This window comes from Camellia sinensis, chromosome 7 (genome assembly GCF_055761805.1).
Source record: "Camellia sinensis isolate YWXY chromosome 7, ASM5576180v1, whole genome shotgun sequence".
Taxonomy (NCBI): domain Eukaryota; kingdom Viridiplantae; phylum Streptophyta; class Magnoliopsida; order Ericales; family Theaceae; genus Camellia; species Camellia sinensis.
The window spans coordinates 74,901,302-74,917,540 of NC_138967.1; the positions used below are offsets into that span (position 1 = coordinate 74,901,302).

Here is a 16,239-nt window from a genome sequence, read left to right on the forward strand (position 1 = left end):
TTAACAGGACATTCCTGATAATTAGTAACGAAAAGTAAGTACATTCTCATTAGATTATAGATGACTTTATTGGTTTCACAATTTCACAGTTCGGCCCTTGGCCTGAGGGCTTCACACAATCACAAGTTCCTTTGATGTTTTCATAATCCATAATGTTTCTCACATAACATACATAACTTCAGAAACTCTTTTGAAGTTCCCATAATATCATAGTGTTTCTCACATAGCATTCATAACATTTATGTCAACATAATTCTTACGACGAAGATTTAACTTCAATAACGATAAATGGTTAAAGGTACATCAAAGTACTACTACTCACAGTGATCGGTTCCCGGTGGTAATGGTACAATGTCCTCGTCTCGACCTACAATTACAGTGCACAACACATAATATGAGGTTATACTCGATCCTTTACTTATTCTCTTTGATCGTTCAACCAATTAGTCATGGCGGTACCAAGCTCATTATTCTTTAATATGTTGTAATCCATGTCTTAGAAAATAGGAGAAATCGATAGGAAATGGTTTAGGTGAAGAAATGGTACATAACTACTTGACATAACGTGAACAGTCGTCACTAATTTGGGTTTAACTTTTTCTGTATTTTAGAATTGGGGAGTGAGACTAGCGCCATTGGAAACTGGACTTCCGGGGCTTGATTTTAGGCTTAAGAATCACACAAAACGGAGTCCGGATGCAAAAGATATACCTATTCAAAGTTGGCTGGACAGAGCTGTCTCCGCACGTGCGGGTGAACAGTGCCGCACGTGCGACCCTGGACAGCAGCAGTCCGAAAATGGCTGAAATTGTGGGACTTCTCATTTTCAAAAATCAAACCTTAATTACATGTAAATCAAAGCCCAAAACCCTTTAATACATGACCAATTTCACATTATTATTCTTCATCAAACACCATAATCTCACAATAAACAAATTTAATGATTTTACTTCTTCAATCAAGGAATTCTTAGAAAATCAAGGTTCATGGGTTCAAACCTCACATCTTCTATATCAATCCATGATTTCAAGTAGTAGATGGATTCTATACAAGGTTAGTAATTAGAGCCACATACCTTACCAAAACCTTTGTTCATCCCTTAGTCTCTTCAATTTTTCCCAAGCTTTTGGTTGATCTTTCCTCTCACTTCTATCTTCTTCAACCATCTTCAAGCTTCCATGGATGTTGAATTCCTTAGGGAGAAGCTTTGCCTCTTCTCTCTCTCCCTCTCTCTCTCTCTCTCACGGTTCTCTTTCCCCTTTCTCTAGATATTTTTATTTTTTGTTTGGTTCAAAATAGATGAGTTCAACAACTCATAAGGCATATATGCATATATAAAAGCTTCCCACAAATAGGAAGGTCCGAACACGCCCTTACGAATCACACAAAATCACATTTCAATTAAACTTCCTAGATAACTCTAAAAATTATGCTGATCATAAATATGTCCCCTGTTCCGGTATCTGAAGTCTTTAAGGCCTTTAATTTGCAGTATAAAGTTAATCACCCAAACGTCCATTAACGAATCAGACAAATTAGATTTCAAATTAATTTTCCCAAATAATTCCAAAAATTCCCATTAACATGTCCAAGTACTCAATTTTGATTTTTGAACCCATAAAGGTCGGTAATTCCCATTTTAAGTCCGTAACTCAACTGATAATGCTTCAATTCTAATAGATATAATTAAATTAAACCACATCATTTCATAGGGAAATAAAGATGATTTCTTATACGCATTTTGGGGTCATTACATCCTTCCCATCTTAAGAAGTTTGGTCCTCCAAACTTGATTCTCCTTGTCACAAGTCTAGTTCCGTCTTGGACATATAACATTTCTCAATCATTTAGCCATTCCCAATTTTATACAATCAATGTCAATGGAGGTTGCTCCCAAAATCACAAGTAATGCGTCTTTACTGACTAATTGGTAACCCACTTGATGGTAGTATGTAATAACATCAAAGTATTGTCTCATTATTCATAACTTGTACATTTTAATTTATTACTCCACAAATCATATCTTTCACATAATATGACAACTTAAGGGTATTTAGAAATGAATTCATTTCAAGTATTCGTTCGCATGCAGCTCATAAACTATCAAACATAATTCAAACTCACAAATAACCCCCATTATCATAATTCCTCAAAGGTTAAGGAAACAGTCACGACATAATCACGTTTCAAAGGTATATACCTCGTACAATAATTAGACCCATCGTAGTAATTAAATTCTAACTCAACGACTTCATGGCTCTTTGTTCATTATTTGAATTAGACTTATCAGTTCAAATCAAATCTCTAACATACTCCAAGTGCCAACCTAAATTTCATATCAAGAAATTACATGTTCAGAGTAGAGGATTTGTAAAATCAAATACAGATCAAACCTTAATGGTCATACTTCCCACATTACAGTAAAGTAGTATTCATTTAAAATCCATGCTGGCTTAGAAGATCTCAAAGTCAACATCACGACAGCAAGCACATAATACATTTACCATGAAATTCTTATATTCTTGTTCCATAGGTAGTAAAATGTTTCTAACATTGACAAAAACATTTTCCAAAAATATGTAATACATAAAGTTCTTCAAACCCTTCATACGTACATACAATACGTTGTTCAGAGATATTACTCAGAAACTTATCAGTCATTTCAAAGATATCAGATGATGGAATAATTCTCAATAGCCTTAAACTTATTTAAACTTTGACAGAACAATCTCCGATTTAACTTATAACAGATAGGCAGAATAACTTGAGGCTCAACATAAAGCTTTCATCAAGTATGCAACAATAAATTATTAATTAAAGAACTCATTCACACATAGCAGAATATTTCTTTCAGAAATCTTGTCATATCTTGAACATTCGGAGCTTCGTAGCGTATCTAGTCATTTTGGAAAATTATCCAGAAAGCTTATCATGTCATAAACATGTCGGAAGTTCATAACATTTTGATCATTTCGAAAAATACTTATTGTTTAAAAACATGTGATCACAAATCATCCTTATAGTATCAAAACAAAGAACATACAGTTTCGTAACTTCTCGCAACACACTAGAGACTTGGTCATGTCGTCATAAGTTCAAGTTGACTAGTTAGTCATAAACTTTACTTAACCCCTTTTTAAATACAGAATAGGGATTAGTTTAACAGTTTGCATTAAAATGCAGAAACAAAATTCCAATAATTTATTTATTTATTTATTTTAACCGGTATCATATGGGCAGACTCATCACATAGGTGGGGTTCTTCATATTATTCGACCATTCCTTGTAAGAAATCCTGATTACAGATTACAGGTTACGCATGAACAAAACAGAATCACTATATGTATAACTTTTTATCACAGCCAGTCCTTTTCAACATATAACAAAGTATCATGCGAAACTTATTTTAGCAACTATCAACTTACAATAACCTCTCGAACTTGCAGGTTTAAACATTGTTATAATAAGAAGGATGTGCCTATGTTACAGAAAGTGCACATTGCACATATTATCTTATGTGCGCACTAAATCATGTAAGTAAGTCATCTAAACAGATGCTTCACAGATATTTATCAATTCTACAGTCACAATTAATAACACACATTTCACTTAGTCATAGGCATATAACTTGTCTTACCGTTCAACGTGAATTCTTACCACGCTTCCGCTGCGCAACTTTATTGATTTAATCCCATCTGCAGGTCTTACCATGTTCTGCATAGTAATCAATCACAATATATACAAAAAATGTATAACAGACATGAATAATAACCATTGCGGTTAGCGTCATTACATGTACCATTATCGTTGCTATCTATTCCTTTCATGTGCACTAAGGATGTCATACACGATGGCTAAGTCTTTTCTGGACATCCTAAAGCTCAATGGATTCGTGTGTGAGATAGAAACTCGTGCTCTGATACCACTTGTCACACCCCAAACCCGCCCCTAAAAGTTTGGGCATGACCCATTTGAAAACGAACACTTAACCTGTAGTAAATAACATATGGGGCCTTATCGGAAGCATAAAGTAGGAAAATAACTATACATATAAATTCCATTGAGCTACATCTACATTCCAGGACCTCTTATACATCACATTCATCATGGAAAATAGATAAAGCTCCAAACCATATGTTGTACCATCGGTGATAAACAACCATATGTACAGGCCCAGCCCCATCATTGGGCTTATATAAAAATCACTAAAGTTCTACCTCTTTAACTTTAAATGGGTAATCAAAATTAAGCCAACATTTCAATAGACTTTACAAAAATAAATGGCTTCGTGCAGTGCCTGAACCCACGAAGGTTGACAAAAGAAAACGGGTGTCATGACTAGGACTGACCACTTGGTTGGTTACCTACAGAAACATACATTAGACAGAGTGAGCCAAGCTCAGTGAATAGTAATACATAAATAAAACGATGTTTAAATTGAAACATAACACATAGCAATGCATATAAAGATGTAGAGTTCACATAGTTAGTCTGATTCTGTGCTACGTACATAACGGCCTTAAGTTCAATCTTGCAGCATAAACATGGTGGCTATAAGCCCTTGAAACATGGTGGCACGAGGCCCTTGAAACATGGTGGCCATAAACCCTTGAAACTTGTGGCACTAAGGCCCTTGAGGCACGTGGCATAAAGCCCTTGTAACATATGGCACTAAGGCCCTTGAAACATATGGCATAAAGCCCTTGTAACATATGGCACTAAGGCCCTTGTAACGTTGGCATGAAGCCCTTGAAAAGTTGGCATGAAGCCTTTGGACATGCATATATGAACCCAAGAGGTGTCTCACACAGACTCTAGAGATAACTCACAATGTAGCACTTAGTTCCCTGTAGCATTTTGTTTCATTTCATAACAACTTATACGGATGGCTATAAGCCTCATAACTTTCACATATGTATGGACTCAAGAGGTGTCTCACATGGACTCTAACGGTGGCTCACAATGTAGCCAAGTAGCACTTTGTTCCATACCAATAATCATTAGGTCTTACAGACCAAACCATACATGTAATGTCATACCCCGGAAATAAATTCATACATATGCATTATGCTTGAATCATAAATAGAAATCAGAATTCATATTTGCTTATACATGGCACTGTAATAGTGCTAGCAAATCAATAATAAATATTTTTTTTTTTGTTCGTTCCATAAAGGAATCCCCCAACATTGTGAACTTGTAGCCTACTTGAACATGTACATACATAAACTGGTAACATACGTAAACTTGTGACAGACTTAAACTTGTAACATATACTTGAAACATACCTGAACATACTTGAACTTGTAACATACTGGAAACATGCCTGAAACATACTTGAACATCATTCATTAATTCAAACGGAACATATCATAACTAGAGCATTTCTTGTTGTATCGTGTCATTATCGTACGCTTAACAATGAGACACTAATTCACATTCTCATAAGGGTCACATAATGATGCTAAACTTTGCACTTATATCGTAGATTCTGGATCACTTCCAATTCATAAGCAACATAACAAATTAACTTCAATTCATCTGGATACATGTAGCTACTCTTATATTTACTCAGAATCCACTCTTCAAGAATGAACATAAATTATTTTGGGTAAATGACTTACTTTACGTGCTCTCTTATCAATAGCATACACCTTTGTTTAATCATTTTTATATGTTAACATAGTTGCCTTGCCTTGTAATTAACATAGTCCTAATGGTAACTGTTAGATCATTCCCATGAGTTGACATAATTAACGTAAAGTTAACAGGACATTCCTGATAATTAGTAACGAAAAGTAAGTACATTCTCATTAGATTATAGATGACTTTATTGGTTTCACAATTTCACAGTTCGGCCCTTGGCCTGAGGGGTTCACACAATCACAGGTTCCTTTGATGTTTTCATAATTCCATAATGTTTCTCACATAACATACATAACTTCATAAACTCTTTTGAAGTTCCCATAATATCACAGTGTTTCTCACATAGCATTCATAACATTTATGTCAACATAATTCTTATGACGAAGATTTAACATCAATAACGATAAATGGTTAAAGGTACATCAAAGTACTACTACTCACAGTGATCGGTTCCCGGTGGTAATGGTACAATGTCCTCGTCTCGACCTACAATTACAGTGCACAACACATAATATGAGGTTATACTCGATCCTTTACTTATTCTCTTTGATCATTCAATCAATTAGTCATGGTGGTACCAAACTCATTATTCTTTAATATGTTGTAATCCATGTCTTAGAGAATAGGAGAAATCGATAGGAAATGGTTTAGGTGAAGAAATGGTACATAACTAATTGACATAATGTGAACAGTCATCACTAATTTGGGTATAACTTTTTTTGTATTTAGAATTTGAGAGTGACACCAGCGCCATTGGAAACTAGACTTCCGGGGCTTAATTTCAGGCTCAAGAATCACTCAAAACGGAGTCCAGATGTAATAGATATACCTATTCAAAGTTGGCTGGACAGAGCTGTCTCCGCACGTGCGGGTGAACAGTGCCGCACGTGCGGCCTTGGACAGCAGCAGTCCGAAAATGGCTGAAATTGTGGGACTTCTCATTTTCAAAAATCAAACCTTAATTACATGTAAATCAAAGCCCAAAACCCTTTAATACATGACCAATTTCACATTATTATTCTTCATCAAACACCATAATCTCACAATAAACAAATTTAATGATTTTACTTCTTCAATCAAGGAATTCTTAGAAAATCAAGGTTCATGGGTTCAAACCTCACATCTTCTATATCAATCCATGATTTCAAGTAGTAGATGGATTCTATACAAGGTTAGTAATTAGAGCCACATACCTTACCCAAACCTTTGTTCATCCCTTGGTCTCTTCAATTTTTCCCAAGCTTTTGGTTGATCTTTCCTCTCTCTTCTATCTTCTTCAACCATCTTCAAGCTTCCATGGATGTTGAATTCCTTAGGGAGAAGCTTTGCCTCTTCTCTCTCTCCCTCTCTCTCTCTCTCTCACGGTTCTCTTTCCCCTTTCTCTAGATATTTTTATTTTTTGTTTGGTTCAAAATAGATGAGTTCAACAACTCATAAGGCATATATGCATATATAAAAGCTTCCCACAAATAGGAAGGTCCGAACACGCCCTTACGAATCACACAAAATCACATTTCAATTAAACTTCCCAGATAACTCTAAAAATTATGCTGATCATAAATATGTCCCCTGTTCTGGTATCTGAAGTCTTTAAGGCCTTTAATTTGCAGTATAAAGTTAATCACCCAAACGTCCATTAACGAATCAGACAAATTAGATTTCAAATTAATTTTCCCAAATAATTCCAAAAATTCCCATTAACATATCCAAGTACTCAATTTTGATTTTTGAACCCATAAAGGTCGGTAATTCCCATTTTAAGTCCGTAACTCAACTGATAATGCTTCAATTCTAATAGATATAATTAAATTAAACCACATCATTTCATAGGGAAATAAAGATGATTTCTTATACGCATTTTGGGGTCATTACAACTCACATCTATCAAAGAGAAAGACGTATAGAAATTTGTCTGGCTGAACATCATTACATAGTTTAGAATTCCAAAAGCTTTAATATCAGACAACGACATTCAGTTCGATGAGAGGATCTTTATAGGTTTCTGTGAAGAGCACAAGATAGAATTCTATAACTCTACACCGGCTTACCCTCAGGCTAACAGTTAGGGTAAATCTTCGAACAATGTAATCTTTAACGGCTTGAAGAAACGATTAGAGAAAGCAAATGGAGAGTAGGTTGAAGAACTACCCCCTGTTTTATGGGCTTACTGAATAACCCCAAGGCGGTCAACTAGGAAAATGCCAGTCGCCTTAGCCTATGGCATGGAAGCGGTCATCCCTTTAGAAGTTGGCCTTTCCACTATCAGAAGTAAGAACTTTGACCCAGACTTGGGTGAAGCGATAGCTTGGGAACCTGATCTCATAAAGAAAAGAAAGGAGAAAGCTCTCATCCACATCGCGTCTTACTAGCAAAAGCTCTCCAGAAAATATAACAAAACCGTGCATCCAAGGCAATTCAAAGTCGGCGATTAGGTTCTACGGAAAGTCATGGGTAACACTATAGTCCTTGGCGACGGCAAGCTAGGATCTAATTGGGAAGGTCCTTACAAAGTGGTGGGGTTAGCTGGAAAAGGAGCATACAACTTAGAAGATATGGATGGCCAAGTTGTGCTAAGACTATAGAATACGGCCAATTTAAAACTATTTTATTTCTAACTTTTACACTTGTAATTTTTTCTTTTTTAGCTCGGCATTAATAAAATAAGTAGACTATTTTCTTTTAAGACTTTGTTTTATTATAGCTCCATTATATGATTGTAATGAATATAGACGTCCCTAAGTAGGCGAACTGAGAAACAGTAGAACGGCCTAGGGGCAGCCACTTCAGTATGAACTTTGGAAAATCTTTGACCGAGCTGGTTAGCTCGACAATATAGGTTGGCAAGTTTGTCCAACTTTGGATAAATCTTTGCTCGGTTGGTTAGCTCGACAAAGTAGGTTGACAAGTTTGTCCAACTTTGAAAAAATATGTGATTGAGCTAGTTAGCTTGGCAAAGTATGTTGGCAAAATTGTCCAACTTTGGAAAATCTTTGCTTAGTTGTTTATCTTGCAAAATAAGTTGGCAAATTTGTTCAACTTTGGAAAATCTTTGACTAAGCAGGTTAGCTTGGCAAAGTAGGTTGGTAGGATTGTCCAAATTTGAAAAATCTTTGCCCAAGCTGGTTACCTCATCAAAGTAGGTTGGCAGAATTATCCAACTTTGGAAAATCTTTGCCTGACTATTTAGCTCAGCAAAGTAGGTTAATAGGATTGACCAACTTCAAAAAAAATTGGCCAAGCTGGTTTTGCTCAGCGAAGTAGTTTGGACGTTTGGACTAACTTTGGAAGTCTCTACCGAGCTGGTTTAGTTCAGCAAAGCAAATTGAAGGACCTAGTTCATTCAGGGAATGTAAAAACACATGCAAGCCGAGCAAAAAGTTGTCATTTTTCTATTAGTGGTAAGAAAACATTACAAAAGGTGGGGAAACTACCCAGTTACAAAAGTAAGGGCCAACAACTTGGTTCTAGCTAAGAGAACAAAGAAAAATTGTTACGGTTAGGTGCTGGCCTCCCCTTGTGTCAACACGGCGCCAGCACCGTCGCTGACAGTTAGATCGGTGATTCCTTCTTCGGTGGCGACACTCCGCTGAGTCTTGCCAGCATCCTCCTATCGTGCTGGGGCATCCACTTGCTGAGCTAGGGCAACATGATCCTTATCTACTGGGCTCACCTCTTCATCTACCTCAAGCAATTTTTCTGCACGGCGTTGGCAAAAACCGCTATGTAGTCAAGGATAAAGTGTGGTAGTGGGTTGTTGAAGAATTTAGAGTCTGGAGCTTGCCCAAGCTTCTCGACCACCGCCTTCTAGCCGCACTGAAAGAAGATGTCTTTCATGGCCTTACATTGGCGCTCATATGTCTTTTCGCCTTCTACGTAGCCACAGTCCTTAGCATTCTTCATCTTCTTTTCAAACGCTTTCGTGATGGCCTCGTAACAATCTTTGAGCTTCTTCAGCTCATGGAGATATCGGGTTTTCTTATCAACTAAGGCTTTCTATTTGTCCGCCTTAGCTGTGTGAACTTGCTTGGCTAGCTGATCTCGGTTAGTGGTCACATTGGCCAGATTTGCCTTTAAGTCCTTCAGCTCGGCATTCTTGGCATCATTGTTAGCTATTACGGCCCTCAAACTCTTCTTTAAATCCAACAATCGCTAATAAGCGAAGTGGGCTTTTTGCGCAGCTTCAAAAATAAAATAGCATCAGGAGCCAAACAAAGACTTAGATGAAAAAAGGAAAAGTTGTGCAATGCCCCAATTTTTATACCCAAATGATAATACGATAACCATGGTACTTTAAAGTAAAACTGAAAATAAATCCCCACATTTGCATTACATGATACAAATAGTCTTCAAGCAATAATACATTCACTTCAAATCAAAATAATATATACAAATAGATACCCCTAAGGGTTAACAAGTTTCCAAGGCTTAGGCCTAGTTACACGAAATGGTTATTCAAACCCACACAAATACAGCCCTTGGCTTACAAACAGAGTTACAGCAAAATGAAAGCCTTGTACTCTCAACACATATTTCCTCACCTTTAGTTAGGTGGAATCACCACATCTTTTCCTGCACAAAAATCCCGTAGGGTGAGCATAAAGCCCAGTAAGAAATCCTTAACAAAGTATATACATTTTATACAAGTCTCAAGAGATGAATGTACATGCCATGCTATGTCTTTTTGCAAATAAATCATATCTTCATCTTTTGAAATCCATCATGCTCAATGATGCCATGAAATGTCCATTGTTCAAAACTTAACAATTTAATTCAAGGGGCGGTAAATACAACTCTGGTAATCCTTAGGTCGGTGTTTGAAAGTAGACTATACAAGTACTACCAAATTGTCATTTTTACTGGTATTAACCGGAAGGCTCGACACCTAACCGCGCGCGTTTTTGGTCTTTCACCCCGGACTCTCAGGCCAACTTATTCAATATCATCTACACCACCTATCAAGACTTACCAACGTATTTACCCCAAAACCATTCCATGAAAACTTGTTTCTCAACATTCTTTTCTCAATGCAAGTTTTCAAATCAACTTCAAAGTTTAATGTAATCAAATGAATTTGATATGCCAATTTCACAAGATGAATATAAATACTTTTATTCCAATTCATCATCCAAGGAATAACACAATTCCCCCTTCTCAAGTATCCTCAACAATTAGTCATTTCAAGACTATTTCAACGTTTTGAACAATAATTTCCAAAATGAACAACAATTCTCATATTCCATGAAATTCATCATTTATATAAATATAAATAAGAAATTTTCTAAACATCCATTTATTTTGACATCGAAAATAAATATAACAACATCATTCACAGATTTTCAATCTCTTTTAAAAATCCCCAATTTCTAGGTTTTCTCACAAAAACTATACAACTCAAATCTTTTGAAAGAAAACTTTCCAAAATCATCTTTTCTTCAATCAACGAAGATCAAAACCCATAAGATTATTTTAAAGAATAAGAGACAAACCCACTTTCAAATTTTCTCAACTTCTTGAATCAACAATCAATTTTCAAAGCTATCGAATGATGATTTTGAAAATCATCTAGATCTTGCAAAAATATATATATGACTCTAATAAAATCCCTACCTCAAGTATTGAAGAAGAATTGAGATGAAACCCCAAAATCAACGATGGCTAAACTCGATCTTCACCACACACAACGAAGCCCTCGAGATGATAACCAACTTTGGTGAAGAACTTAGGCCTAAATCCCAATGGATTTGGAGAAATCAAAGAGAAAAGATGACTTCTAGAGAGAGAAGCTCCAGATCTGGAATTCTGAAGAGTTTTAGAGAGAGAGAGAGAGGACTAAAAAAGTGATCTGAAATATCAGATTCACGAACTGATATAACAGTGTCCACTCGAGCATGGAAAGCCCGGCTCGAGCGTCAAATACACTTTTCTAGTACTTTTGCAAACATGTCAAACTTTTGGAACCAAACATTCTTCGCTTGAGTGCATAAACGGCCGCATGAGTGGACAAGCAACTTCGAATGCATTTTGCATTTTTGTTTCGGGGGCGCTGCCCCAGACCCGCCAAGTGGTGTTGCCCCGTAGACCTCCGTGAACTGACTGGGCAGCTCGATCCCTGACATACTTAGTGAAGTGGCAAACATGAAAGAATTAACTTCTGATACAACTCTGCAAGGCACAATTCGGGTTGGATTCGCATCTAAAGGTTTGGAGACATTACTTATTCCAAACACACCACTACAACCCGATAACCAAAATAAGGGGAATACAGCGAAACTAAGATACGTAGCATCGTTCAAAACCATACCAACCTGAGTCCGGAACACCACAAAGAGACGGGTAAAAATCGGGATCGCTACAAGTTCAAGGCCTTACCAGAACTATAGACTTGGTGGCCGACCTGATGGCCTACAGGTCGGTCAATTGTTAGTGCCACTCTATGTCAACAGGAAACAAGAACCCCTTGGCTAGGTTGAAGGCCAGCTAGTTATCTTTGTCTGCATACATGAAGTTAGTTATGGTCACAGCTCTGCCCTTGTAGGTCAGCATTGGTGCCCACATCGGGGGAGCAGAGGGACTGGCAGTTTCCTCGGTTCCAACTAGCTCAAGCTAGACGTATTGGGCGGCTAATTCAGCATCCTGTAGCTCAATGTCGTCTTCATCCACAAGATGCTGCTTGGTTGGGGCCATGTACACTTTTTTGTTAGGCCGATATGAACCAGCCCTGGCGGTGAGAAGGGCAATAATGGGGCCACCAGATCTTTAATGCTTGACGGAAACAAGATACACAACAAGGCATCGTTTCTTCTGTGAATAGCCATAATTTGTCGAAAGTGGCTAAGATGCATGCAAGGATTTGACTTCCCGTTGTAGATCGTGAACTTAGGATGGTTAAAGGCTGCAGGCAAAAGTGCATTCTCTATCACTGGTATGAATGACGAACTCCACAATCTTGTTAACGCTCTATTCACTGGCTCGTAAGCAAGATGCAGCATTGACGTTGCGACCTCGACACTTCCATGCATCCTACAAGCCAACCTCTACAAAGTAGACACCCTTTGGGGGTCCTGCACGTGCATGTCTTCTCTCATTCTCAACCTCTCCTCGAGGACAATCTACAAATCTTCTGATCTGGGTAACTCTGTATATCGAGAAGCTGTTTGTTTAGTGTGCGAGGGTCGATAGCTACTCCCCTCTGTGTAAGATCTTTCAGATCTCGTCCTCTCAAACCTGGAGTCACGAGGAGAGGGCGAGAAGACTTAGGCGCTCTTTTCTAAACACCCCATTTTAACCAGCCCTAAGACTTAAGTGCTATTTTCCGAACACCCGATGATGAAAGTTGGAATGTGCTATCTTACGAATTCCTTAATAGGAGAGTCGGGTTCAAGGTTTAACCTCAACCTTACACCCGTTTTGGCCAAAATATTTTAGACCCTCTTAAACCCCTTTTTAAAGATTTCCATAAAGTTCCGAGGCTCGCATTTTCAAAATTCAAGTGATATATTTTCTTAGTAAATTGAGCAAGGACAAAATGGGAATGAGTGGAAGGAATGAGAATTTTCTAAAAAAAGAAATCATGTTTTTCCCTTTGAAAAGTTGTCTGACCAAACACTTTTTTGTCTGGCCGAATGATTTTTCCGGGTAACAGAGCAGTTTCAAGAAATTTAACATTTTCTCTGAATTTTACGCAAATATCTTAGATATTTTGCCTTTGGGCTTCCTCTACAAGTTTCTCAGATATTTGTTTTGCCTCAAAAGTCTATATATACACCTCTCCTTCTTTATTTCAAAGGGGTTACAAAATTGTTTACACCCACGCCTCATCTTCAACATCCTTTTCCTTTTTCTTCAATGCTTCTTCACTGATATACCACCCAAAACTCTATTAAAGCTAAAATTAAGGTTGAGAAATATTTTTAACAGGTTACAAAATATTTCTTGTAGCAGCTAATTTTGGGTGACCGCTTGAGTAGTTATTTCGTCGCTCGAGCGTAGATTTGCAGCTCCTAGTATCTTACTTGTTTGTAGGCAAGACCGCTCGAGCGAAGGAAAGGTCGCTCGAGCATGAAATTCAAGCAACCAGTATTTTCATTGTAGCCTTGCAAAACTTCTAAGACCATGTGTTTACTGCTCGAGCGGTGGAAAGTTCCATCGAGTGGTCTCTTTGTATTTTGGCACATCGTTCGACTGATAGAAAGTTTGCTCTTCAAGGTAGCAGAGTTATAATGCGATCCAAACACTTTTCTAGCTCATTCTTTTCATACTCCTTCTCTCTCTAACAGCCGTTATTCCAAAACCCTAGCTTGAAAACCCTAGATTTCATATAGTAATAGCAATAATCAATCTTTGGGCGTTCATTAAAGTTGTTACCCTCACCAAGAGCTACATTTTGAACCAATTAGATTGTGTTATTTCGAAAGTTCGTTGCGTGGATCTTCATCTCTCTTCTTGCAACCCTTCAGGTAGGAATATTTTTACCCATGTATATTTATATTTTGGATTAAAGGTGTGTGAATCTTAATGTGTATGTGAGTATTGAGAAGGATGATATATATATATGGATTTTGTGTTGATGATGTGCTTTGTGTGAAACTAATGATGGGTTGGGTAAGCAATTATGGAAAATTGAGCAAATAGACATGAATTAAGGGAAATTGATACTGGGAAAGGAAAAGCCCCAAATCTTAATGTGTAACTTGAAGGGTTGTTCTTGATTTGACTTAATGGATAATTGATAAGTAAAATTGGAGGGTCCATGTGATGTGTTAAGATGTTATTGTTTTGAAATGTGTTTAAGGTGCCCACTTGCCTGATTTGTGTGAGGACAATGAATGTGGGAATGTGTTTGAAGTGCCCACTTGCCCGGTTCGTGTAAGGACGACGAATGTGGAAATTTTATGAGGTGTCCACTTACTGGATTGTGTGAGGACGACAAAAGTGGAAAGTTTGAGGTGTCCACTGGCCATCCCTGTGAGGACGGAAAAATGTAGAGATTAAATGTGAATTGTGTGTTGTGTTATAAATTGTAAACAATGTAATTCATTCATAATTTAAATCAAAATATTTATATACTTGGTTAAATATATTCATTACTGGGCAATTGCTCATTCTTATCTGATAATAATATTTTAAGACATGAAGAGCCCCAGCCCGCCAATGAAGAAGAAGAAGATGTCTATTTTCTTTAATATCTAAATTTTTGTGAACTTAAAAATTGTAATAGAACCATTGAACTTCTTTAGTACTTTTATTTTGAAATTGTATATCTTTCGCATCAAATGGACAATGTATTTTTTTATCGTTTTCTCTAACTTATTGAACTATGATCTGTAACTTGTAATTTTGTAAATTGAAATGTATAGTTCAATGAGAAAGAGACATATTGGATTGATGTCACGACCCAAACCTGGCCCTAAAAGTTTGGACATGACCGCCTGACCTGAGGCCTCGACTATGAACTTGAATTTTATTCAATATTAGGGCCTGAACGGAAGCAAGATAATAGAATAAAACATTCATTGAGCTATGACTACATGCTAGGACCTTAATGCATCACTATACATAAGTACATAACATTTCATACACCATTCACATTTACTGAATGTGGAAAAGGGTAATAACCCAAAAGTTAGGTATTGACAATATATACACATGTCTCTTCTTCCAAATTCCAACAAAACATGCCAACACACAGGTTTTCCAAAAATAAAACAAAAGAGTCACTTCGGGTGACTCAGCAAAAAGGGTCCAGCAAAAGGCTTCTGGGCTGACCTAAGGTTGTCCCGCGACCTGATTACCTACAAAACATCCATAAAAATGGAGTGAGTAAGGCTCAGCGAATAATAGCAATACAAAAAGATCAGGAGTACGAGTATAATTAACAGTTCAAATTGATGTCCTGTAGCCCCAGAGAGCAAATGGCACTTTGCTTGGCTAGTCCCTGTAAGTTTCCACCCTCTTCTGCAGAATATGATTGATGTTCTTGTTGGCGGCCTCAACAGCTCCGTTGGTTTGCAGCCGATATATGGATGACTTATGAAAAGCCACGTTGTACTTCTCCAATAAGTCGATCACTTCTTTCTTAAAGTGGGAACCATTGTCTGAAATGATCTCATTCGGGACCGCATAACGACAAATGATGTTATTCCTGATGAACTTGGCTACGTGCGACGCTTTCAACATTGCATAGGATTGGGCCTCGACCCACTTTGTAAAATAGTCTATTGCCACCAGGATATACTCATGCCCATTAGAACCTTTTGGTGTAACTACCCCAATAACATCAATTCCCTATACTGAAAGTGACCACGGTGAAGTTATGTTATACAGCTTCGACGGCGGGATGTTCATGCGATTTGTATGAATCTAACATTTATGGGATTGCCGAACAAAACCAATACAATCCTCCTCCATGGTTGACCAATAATAGCCCTGCCTGAGAATCTTTCGAGCTATTACTCCACTCATATGTGCTCCACACTCTCCCCCATGGATGGCCTCCATTAGGCGCTTTGACTCTTCTGCATCAATACACAACTTATGCATTCCCAGATGGCCTCGTTTGTACAATTTACCCCTGCAGATGATAAACTAAGTAGC

The 16,239-nt window shown here is 37.4% G+C and overlaps 1 long non-coding RNA gene across 1 annotated transcript; it reads right to left on the reverse strand.

Annotated features, from left to right (window-relative positions):
* Positions 1-4,217: 4,217 nt before the first annotated feature.
* LOC145794689 (uncharacterized) lies at positions 4,218-7,071 on the reverse strand. The gene is made up of 3 exons (XR_014334617.1): positions 6,840-7,071; positions 6,088-6,132; positions 4,218-4,364 (listed from the first exon to the last, which is right to left on the reverse strand). It is a non-coding gene; the product is annotated as an uncharacterized LOC145794689 (long non-coding RNA).
* Between the last annotated feature and the right edge of the window lie 9,168 nt (positions 7,072-16,239).